The following is a 10,206-nucleotide window of genomic DNA, read 5'->3' as shown; positions in this document are numbered from 1 at the left end:
TGATCTACCATTGGGGCATAGCAATGCGACTCCAGTGGTTTGCAGATCCCTCCTCCCCCACCCCATATGAACCTTTAACGGATGGTTGATTAGAAATATTAATAATATATGTACCTCATTTTCTCTATTGTCCAATCTTTATGTAAAATATGCCTTCTGTGTATTTATTTTATATGTGTATATAATTATATACATATGTTTATATATTTTTTATTGTTTGGTCTTACATATATTTATGCTCCTACTTATTTAAATGGAGCGGGTTCAATATGTAGATACAGCTAAAACCGTGTAATTGTATTAAATAATTGACAACTACTTACTATACATTACTATCACTCCATTCTATTCTAATTTTACCATATAAACTCTCCATTTTGTTATACTGATTAATTGGTTATTTGTTTGCTCTCCATATTCATTATGAGATACGAATATTTAAATATACCCTCTACCCTTTGATTATTGCACCCTTAGCGGGGTCCCTTTGACAGCTCCTCTTTCTATTCCCCAATATTTATATATGGATTATAATTAAAACCATATAATATGACAATAAATATAAGACTTTATATATGACGATTCTAACAATTACCTAATTTGATTTTCTGTATATTCATCATCTATTTCTTATTTTTTGACTGTCTTATAAATTTAGAAACAATGTCTAATTGATACTATCAAACCATATAATTCTCTCTGGTTCTACCTTATACAAATTAAATCCATCACCTTTTGTATTTCAATTAATTGTTTGATCAGATTGAGTTCACAAACTTAATTCTCCATCTGTTAAATCTATGACTCAACTAAGGAGTTGCTTACAATGGTGTTTTTATTCCTTATTATTGGACACACTGCTTTTTATATTTATTTTATTGTTACTTTATTCATAGTCTAAAAGCTATAAACATGTTAAAATGTGTATATTACAAATGATAATGAGCTACTTGGTAATTAATGAGTGACACTCCAGCCCATAAATAGCCTTCAGGCTTTGATGCTGTATCCATCTTGAAAAAGTTTCCAGCATAAGAGTGGTTACGAAACGCGTTGACGTCAGCAAAACCTAGTGTGAGGTCTCCTGTCTGCCCGACCCAGCTGGTCCACGCTAGACCATTTATGATTATTATTTTTTATACTATTGTACTGTATTAATTATTATTATGTATGTGACTGTTTAATTTATGCCCTTTTTTACCTTTTAAAGAAATTGTTACAAATCCAAGCAGTGTGTCCAAATCTTATTCACTCAGCAGATACAATTTATCTAAGTCAGCAGCGCTTAGTATCACTCTGTTGTAATTTTTGTCTATTTCTTGATGAGCTCGGGTGACCTCATCTGATGCTTGCTGCAGCTGATTGGAAATTACCCAACCACTACTAATTCTTTAAAAATTCAACTTATTATTATAGATTGAGCGCCAGGATTGTGTTTCTCTGGGTGGAGCCATAAACTCCATCCAATTAACAAAATATCATTATAAACGGTTCTTTCCATTTCAATTGATTGTTACTAAGGATAGAGAATATATATATATATATATATATATATATATATACATACATAAATACATACATACATGCATGCATACAGGAAGGTTCAGAGTGCGCTAAGAATCAAACAACAATTAAAAAATTGACATTTAATATAATATTGTCTTAAAAAGACTTCAATGATAAAACATGACAGGTCATTTGATGGTTCCAATGAAGTTGCAGGGACACTGCAAAAACCATCAATTTCAGTAGTACATTTACAGTAGCCTCAGGCCACATCCACGATACTGTTAATAAATATTGGCATCTCCTTGCCAGCGACCCGGTCCTAGCACCCGCACTCCAATACCCCCCAAGATTCGCATATAGGAGGGGACCGAATTTGAGAGACATGTTGGTGAAGACGGGACCGTGCCCAATAACTGCAAGTAAACAACATTGGCTCACCACCAAGAAAGGTACTTTCAAATGTTCAGGATGCTCCAATTGTCCGTTTCTACAAACTGGTCCACAATTCATCAATCCCGCTGATGGGGCTAAATACTCCATAAAATACAGATTAGACCGTAATAGCAAATATATAATTTATGTCCTCCGGTGCCCGTGTAATCTACTCTATGTCGGGAAGACAACAAGGATGCTAAAGGAAAGATTGAGCCAGCATCGGTCTTCAATCAAAAAGAGCTTTATTACCAAAGATGCCAGCAATGACCTGAAGAACCTGCCGGTGGCAAGGCATTTCCTGACCAAAGCCCATTGTGTCACACAACTGAAATGTACTATAGGTCGAGTATCCCGTATCCGAATATCCGTTATCCGAATTATTCCGAAATACGGACATTCCAGAAAGTGAAAAAAATTTTTTTTTTTTGCTAAAAACTCACTGGGGACATTTCTAACAGCACTACTGGTGACATGATATGTAACTGGCAGTATATATGTGCAAGACAATGATTGCTTGGCATTCAAATTCAGTGCTGAGATAGTACACAAATTTTGTTTCACGTTTTGAAACCTTGTTTTTTGAACAATTAAAATATGTTTGTGTGTATTTTATGTGGTAATAAAATATATTTGTGTGTATATTATGTGTTTATACAGCATAAATGCAAGATACTTCAAAATACATCATTGAAATATTAAAATATTCCGAAATACGGAATAATCCGTTATCCAAAATTCTCCTGGTCCCGAGCATTTTGGATACGGGATACTCAACCTGTATCATAGACCACATCCCACCACTTAAACGTGGGGGAGACAGAGAGAAGATACTCCTCCAACGTGAACTGCAATGGATTTTTAGACTGAATTGTTTGGCACACCATGGTCTTAATGGAGACTTTAAGATGGGTTGCTTCTTATAAACACTGACTTATTTTACCTTGAACACTCACTGACTACTCCGTTGTTTATGCTGCCGGCTGAAAATCACACTTGAGCAAATTTGACACAATGTGTCGATACATACGCATGTCGACAATTATGGGTTCTGACAACTAGGTGGCTCCGCCGTGAGTCACCTGATGGATGACTAACCTCTGATTGATCAAGTGAGCTCATTATAATAACACCGCCGTGTGTTTATCTTATTTGTCAGCATGCATTGACAATGCACCGCTGAGTGCGCTGTATTGTAATTGCACAATGTGTATGAAACTTACTAATCACTGCCGTGTGTCTCATGTAAGAAGTTGACATATTGCGCACCGCCGTGTGCATTAGTTACCTGTCTTAGTGAGATCTCAGTTCTGACTTCAGGTTGTTACTTTACGCCACTAGGATGTCGAAAGGTTGCGCACTGGACTGCCCATATGCTTTAGTTGCCAGGGCATAACCCGGTGTTATTTATTTGTGGACAATAGATATAGACTGTCCGAGGTGATGTCGACACCGCCGTGTGTTGACTGTTGTTGTAAATATGTATAACCTTATCCAGTGCATTTAACATCCTCCAGTACTGTTGACCTGTCGACACTGATATGCAATGTCGACCAATTGTTGATTCTGACACATGCATGATTCCAGTAATTTTGTACAACATACGGTGACGACAGCATACCTAACATTCCTATCACACTACTATTCCCCCGTGGGTAGAGACAGTATCCCTGCCCCAGCCACCCAACCCTGATAGACACACTGTTATAACAGTAAAAGCCGCACATCAGTCGATGGCTCTCCCTATTAGTATCAGCCTCTGTGCTGATGTAGGGGGAATCCTGCTGACTGACAGCTCAGCTCTGCACACACCCCCCGCCCAGCCAATGACAGTAAAGGTCAAACGGACCTCATTTGCATACAGGTTTTGGCGCAATATTTGTCTATTTAAACTGAGCCTGCAGTGCTGCTCTGTGCCCCGATGAAGACCCAGTTGAAACAGCTGTCGGGACCGCTGTTATAACTCTTGTACTTATGGAATAAACCACATCTTTTTTCTTCACTACTCGTGTGCCAGTTTGGACTCCTTCCGCAGTGGGGGGGGGTAAGTGTAATATATATATATATATATATATTAGGTTGGTGCGCTCGGCACTCCGGACGATGAGGTAATTTACCTTGGTGCCTTCCCAATAATTATAAATAAGTCCTGCAGATTCCTTTGGCTCATAGAATTGAGCTTAGAGGAAATAAGGCGGCACTCCAAGGGTTTAGGTAAATAGTAAAAAAGTTTATAAATGCATGGTGATAATAAAGGACATCTACGACGTTTCAAGGCCCACTGGCCTTTTCATCAGGTTGCTGTCCAAAGTGCAATGTGTGCTGTGCAAAAACGAGTAACTGAGCTGCAGCTCTCTTACCTGCCTATATGGCTTCAGCGTGTCCGTGCCTGTCTGATTCCCCGGCGTCTGACGGAGCCGTGCTTCCGGGTGCATCAGCTACTCCCCCTGCTTGCGGTTGTTGCTTAGCAACCCAGGACGCTGCTGGGTCCGTCTGCGCTTAAGGAGAGAGACAGCGTACGTTAGTGTGTATGTGAAGTACTAAATCTGACCAACCTGTACTTGGTTGGAAGAGTGAAAACGCAACACAAAACAAATAAAAACGTGCAAGAAATCGTGTGTTTGGTTGAGCCATATGTGGGATAAAGATTGTGTAGGTGGAACGACAACTACCTGTGTTATTGTTAAATGGGATAATTTGGGATAAATAGTAACTTGTTTTTGCAACAGCGTCTGTCACACTTTTTCCTGCAGTACATATGTATCTCATATTTAACATGACATGTATTTGGCTAGAAGATTAATTGTTACACAATATCTTAGCTGCAGAGTGAAGAAGAAGTTAATGAGTTTAAAGGAAGAAGACAAAATCAATGAGGTTTATGGAAACATTGGGAGATTGTATGTGACCATATACAACGGAACTTCAGATGAATGTGTTCCAGGTTATCATTTCATTTAGTCCTGCTGGTGCCATCGTTTTAAGCCTGTATATCCACTGAGCTTCTTTTCTTGTGAGGATTTTCTGTCTATTTCCCCCTCTGCTAAGTGCGGGGACATGGTCAATCATCTTACATTTTAAATCTGCCAGTGTGTGTCCCATTTCTTTGAAATGTCTTGCGACAGGTTGATTGCTGGTTTTGCCATTCAGACTTGCTGATATGGCTGATCTGTGCAGGGCCATTCTGGATCTTAAATGGACTATGGTTTGTCCAACGTAGTATTTGTTACACGGGCAGATTATAATGTAGATAATGAACGGAGTTTTACAAGTTAAGATATGTCGGATCTTATAGATCTTCTCCTCATGTGGGTGCTTGAATGTGGTACCCGTTTCAAGGTAGCTACATGCCGTACAGGAAGGGCATCTGTAACAGCCTGGCTTTTTTTCTTGGATGTTGAACAAAGTAGGTTTGGGTTTGCACTCTATATTGGTTTTGACGAGCATATCTCGCAGATTTTTTCCCCGGCGGTAGCTGGGCATGATGTTTTTCTGGCTAAACGCTGGCAATTGTTTGTCACATTTTACAATTGGCCATAAGCCTTTGAGAGCTCTAGGTAATACTCTAGTGGCAGGGTTATACGTGGTCACGAACGGGATTTTGTTGAATTCTTTCTTTTCTTTAGGGCTGTTTATCAATTGTTGTCTCGGGGTATTCACTATTTGTTCCTTTTGTTTATTTATTTCAGTCGGATTGTATCCCCTCTCCACAAATTTGTTGGTCATAATGTCCAAATCTCTTTTACACTGTGTAGCATCGCTGTCAATTCTGGCTACTCGCAGCAATTGCGATTTGGGCAGGCTGCGTTTGAGTGCTTTAGGATGGTTGCTACTATATTGGAGGAGTGTGTTCTGATCTGTGTCCTTGTAGAATACTGCTGTTGATATGTTCTTGTTGGAGATGCTGATGGTAACATCCAAGTAGTTAACCTTATTATTGTCCATGTTAAATGTGAATTTAATGGGGTTGTCGAAACTGTTGATGTTATTGATCAGGTTGATGAATTCTGCTTCTTGTCCTGCCCAGATTAGGAACAGGTCATCTATGTAGCGCGTATACATGACGATATTTTGACTGATGTTAGTGTCTGAGAAGAAGAACTCATTCTCTTGTTCGAACATGTATACGTTGGCCAAAGATGGTGATACGTTCGACCCCATTGAACAGCCTGTGAGCTGTAGGAAATACTTTCCGTTGTGGATAAAATAATTTTTGGTAAGGGTTAACTCTAGCAGTGTCAAGAACAAAGAAATGTCCAGGGCAGTGAAACTCACACGGTGTAGGAACCTCTGCATAGCCGATAATGCTCCGGAATGTGGTATAACCGTGTACAGGTTTTTTACATCGAGTGTGCACAAAGTGCAATTTTCAGGGAGATTCTGTATTTGTTGTAATTTCAGGAGTAGTTGGGAAGTGTCCTTAAGGAAGGATCTTTGGGTAACCAGATAAGGCTGAATCAGTGAATCCAAAAACTGAGAGACAGGTTGAAACAATGATCCCCGGGCTGAGATGATTGGTCTGCCCGGGGGGTTGACAGGGTCCTTGTGTATTTTTGGTATACTGTACATTACCGGGCTGATAGGGAAATCTTGGGTTAGTGTTTTATACACCTTTTTGCTGATGTGTCCTGCTTGGTGCGCTTCTGCGAGGACCAAGTCCAGTTCTTTCTTGAACATCCTTGTGGGGTCTCCCGGTAATTTTCTATACGTTGCCGTATCTGCTAGTATACCATCGAGATCTTGAATATATTTAGTTGTATCCTGCACCACTATACCCCCACCTTTGTCAGCGGGGCGTATAGTGATGTTGGTGTTTTGTGACAAGTTTCTCAGTGCTATGACTTCTTGTTGATCCATATTTGTCCATTTCTTAGGGGTATTGCTGTTGAATTTTTGGACTGATTCATCTATTATTTTGAGAAAAGTTTTTATTGACGAATTTTGTGAAGGAGGATCAAACGAGGAATGTGCATGCTTCATGAGAAACTTGTTGTGCCTGTCTTCTTGTGGTTTTGGAGCGTGTTGGAAAAATTCTTTTATCCTTAAGGATCTCCCGAAACGGTGTAAGTCCACCTGCCAATCAAATTCTTGGTGCGTATTTGAGGGAACAAACGTGAGCCCCCGGTTAAGTACTTTTTCTTCTGCGGTGGATAAAACATGTGATGATAAATTAAACACTACGGTTTCTTTTTGTTTGAAGGTGGTCTTCCGGATGCGGTTCGTCTGCCCACCTCGTCTGGTGTGTCGGGTAGTTTGCCTCCGGTTTTGGCCCGGGTTAGCCTGCCTAAAGGGAGCCCAGAGTGAGGAGTGTGTTCGTCAGAATCCTCTAGTGCAAAATCACTATCACTGGTATATCTGGGATTGTCTTTGTATTTACGATCCCTCCAAGATGTTCTGTTATTGGGGCGTCCTTTTTGTCTGGCTGGTTCTGAGCCATTGAGCCACCTGTAGACCCTGCCATCTTCATAGTCGACTTGGACCACATCCCATTTTCTTTTTTTGAATTTTTCAAGATCTTTTTTATATTGGGTTAGTTGCACTTCCAATTTTTCCCAAAGGGGGTTGTTTTTCTTGTCCAGGATTGTTGTTTTATTGTCCTCTCTTACTTGGGCTAGTTTGGCTTTGGTGTTCTGTAGGGTACTGCTGGACTCCTCAATTACCAGGATCATAAGATCCTGGCTGCATTTATTGAGGATCGAGATCCAACGTAGGCAGAATTGGGGGTTGTTCCTGCCTATTGTAGGTGTGTTGTTAATACGGAAACCCCGCGGTATCCTTTGTGCTCGGTAATAATCCGAGAGTGTGGATCCATGCAACTGGAAGTCAATTTCTTTCTTTTGCAATTTGTAAAGTGCATTGTATACATCTTCTGGCGATTGGGATGCTTGTAAAGGGTTGTGGTCTTCTTTGAAGAGGACAGATTGTACATACTCCTGTGTGTAGGAGAAAGTGTCAGACAGATGCTGCTGTATTTCAACAAACGTAAGTCCATCTTTAAGTTGGTTTTCCATAATGTTACTTTAAAAGAGTTGCGTTCGTGCTGGTGGTGCAAGTGCTGGTGCTGTGCGAGTGCAGATCCGATACTTGTCTTGCACTGAAGTAAACCTTATGAGAGAAGGTTAATTTGTATCCAAAGGGTATAGAAATGGCAATGGTTCCGGTGCCTTAACACGTAGGGAAACTGGCAAGTGTCCCAAATTGTAGTAGGTTGGTGCGCTCGGCACTCCGGACGATGAGGTAATTTACCTTGGTGCCTTCCCAATAATTATAAATAAGTCCTGCAGATTCCTTTGGCTCATAGAATTGAGCTTAGAGGAAATAAGGCGGCACTCCAAGGGTTTAGGTAAATAGTAAAAAAGTTTATAAATGCATGGTGATAATAAAGGACATCTACGACGTTTCAAGGCCCACTGGCCTTTTCATCAGGTTGCTGTCCAAAGTGCAATGTGTGCTGTGCAAAAACGAGTAACTGAGCTGCAGCTCTCTTACCTGCCTATATGGCTTCAGCGTGTCCGTGCCTGTCTGATTCCCCGGCGTCTGACGGAGCCGTGCTTCCGGGTGCATCAGCTACTCCCCCTGCTTGCGGTTGTTGCTTAGCAACCCAGGACGCTGCTGGGTCCGTCTGCGCTTAAGGAGAGAGACAGCGTACGTTAGTGTGTATGTGAAGTACTAAATCTGACCAACCTGTACTTGGTTGGAAGAGTGAAAACGCAACACAAAACAAATAAAAACGTGCAAGAAATCGTGTGTTTGGTTGAGCCATATGTGGGATAAAGATTGTGTAGGTGGAACGACAACTACTTGTGTTATTGTTAAATGGGATAATTTGGGATAAATAGTAACTTGTTTTTGCAAGTAGCTGATGCACCCGGAAGCACGGCTCCGTCAGACGCCGGGGAATCAGACAGGCACGGACACGCTGAAGCCATATAGGCAGGTAAGAGAGCTGCAGCTCAGTTACTCGTTTTTGCACAGCACACATTGCACTTTGGACAGCAACCTGATGAAAAGGCCAGTGGGCCTTGAAACGTCGTAGATGTCCTTTATTATCACCATGCATTTATAAACTTTTTTACTATTTACCTAAACCCTTGGAGTGCCGCCTTATTTCCTCTAAGCTCAATTCTATGAGCCAAAGGAATCTGCAGGACTTATATATATATATATATATATATATAGAGATGAAGAAAAAGACTGGCACTCGTGGGTCTTTTTAGAAACTGTATTAAACTGTGGAACAACCAACGTTTCGGGGCTGCGCCCCTTTGTCAAGGTGTGTGTGTGTTCACACACACCTTGACAAAGGGGCGCAGCCCCGAAACGTTGGTTGTTCCACAGTTTAATACAGTTTCTAAAAAGACCCACGAGTGCCAGTCTTTTTCTTCATCTCTGCTATCCACCGAGACGGGCACCGGGGCAGTTGCCCATGAGGACGGAGTGCCGGACCGTACCACAAGTATATATATATATATATATATATATATATATATATATATATATATATATATATCTAGGCTTGGAAAGAAACCACGGCACTCCAGGGAAGTTTTTCAAAGCATATAATGAAGAAAAAACCACACCAACGTTTCGGAGCTAGTAGCTCCTTTTTCAAGGTGAAAACAGTGCAACAGTGAAAAATGGGGGGTACATACCTTAAATACAGTGCTGGGAGACTTTCTCCCCTCCCTTGTGCTTAGGACGCCGGCTGGGACGCTGCGTTCCGATTACCGGAAGTTACTCACCCCTGGAAGTGACGTTTGTCCGGGTTTAGTGTGAAGCGCTGTTGGAGCGCAAGCTGTGCCGTGGTCATGGTAACAGGCCACTGCTGGTAATGGCGCTTGTCCCTGCCTCAGTCCGCCGCAGTCTGGGGTGGAAAAAATATACAGAAAACACAGAAAACATTATGAGTGTAAATGCAAACATTTTGAAACATTTTGAAATGTGTATAGTTGGCCCAAAACAAGTGTCAAATCTATGTGTGCGTGGACGTCTGTCCAGATGCTGTGGTCAGCTATTTATCTGCTGACTGGATTACCATAAGTGAAATACAGACTGAATATCTCAGTCTTACATAGAAACATAGAATTTGACGGCAGATAAGAACCACTTGGCCCATCTAGTCTGCCTCTTTTTTAAACATGTTACCTCAAACCATATTTGATCCTTATTTTTTTGTAAGGATATCAATATGCCTATCCCAAGCATGTTTAAATTGTACTACTGTATTTGCCTCTACCACCTCTGATGGGAGGCTATTCCACTTAT

At 41.0% G+C, this 10,206-nt stretch overlaps 1 protein-coding gene across 14 annotated transcripts in view; it reads right to left on the bottom strand.

Moving 5' to 3' along the window:
* FOXJ3 (forkhead box J3) overlaps positions 1 to 10,206 on the bottom strand; it is a 425,779-nt gene that overhangs the window by 257,745 nt on the left and 157,828 nt on the right. Inside the window, exon 1 of one of the 14 annotated variants that reach the window (XM_083162736.1) lies at positions 9,684 to 9,808. The exons of 11 other annotated variants lie outside the window; for them this stretch is intronic. The gene's annotated coding sequence lies outside the window, so the exon portion shown is untranslated. Of the gene's footprint in view, positions 1 to 4,301; positions 4,835 to 9,593; positions 9,809 to 10,206 lie in introns of those variants that run through there. 2 more of the 14 variants (XM_083162735.1, XM_083162734.1) reach the window with 2 other exon arrangements.

Source organism: Crinia signifera, chromosome 19, assembly GCF_055691185.1.
Source record: "Crinia signifera chromosome 19, ASM5569118v1, whole genome shotgun sequence".
Taxonomy (NCBI): Eukaryota; Metazoa; Chordata; class Amphibia; order Anura; family Myobatrachidae; genus Crinia; species Crinia signifera.
The sequence above is the reverse complement of the archived record's forward strand: the minus strand, read 5'-3'. Positions and strand labels throughout refer to the sequence as shown.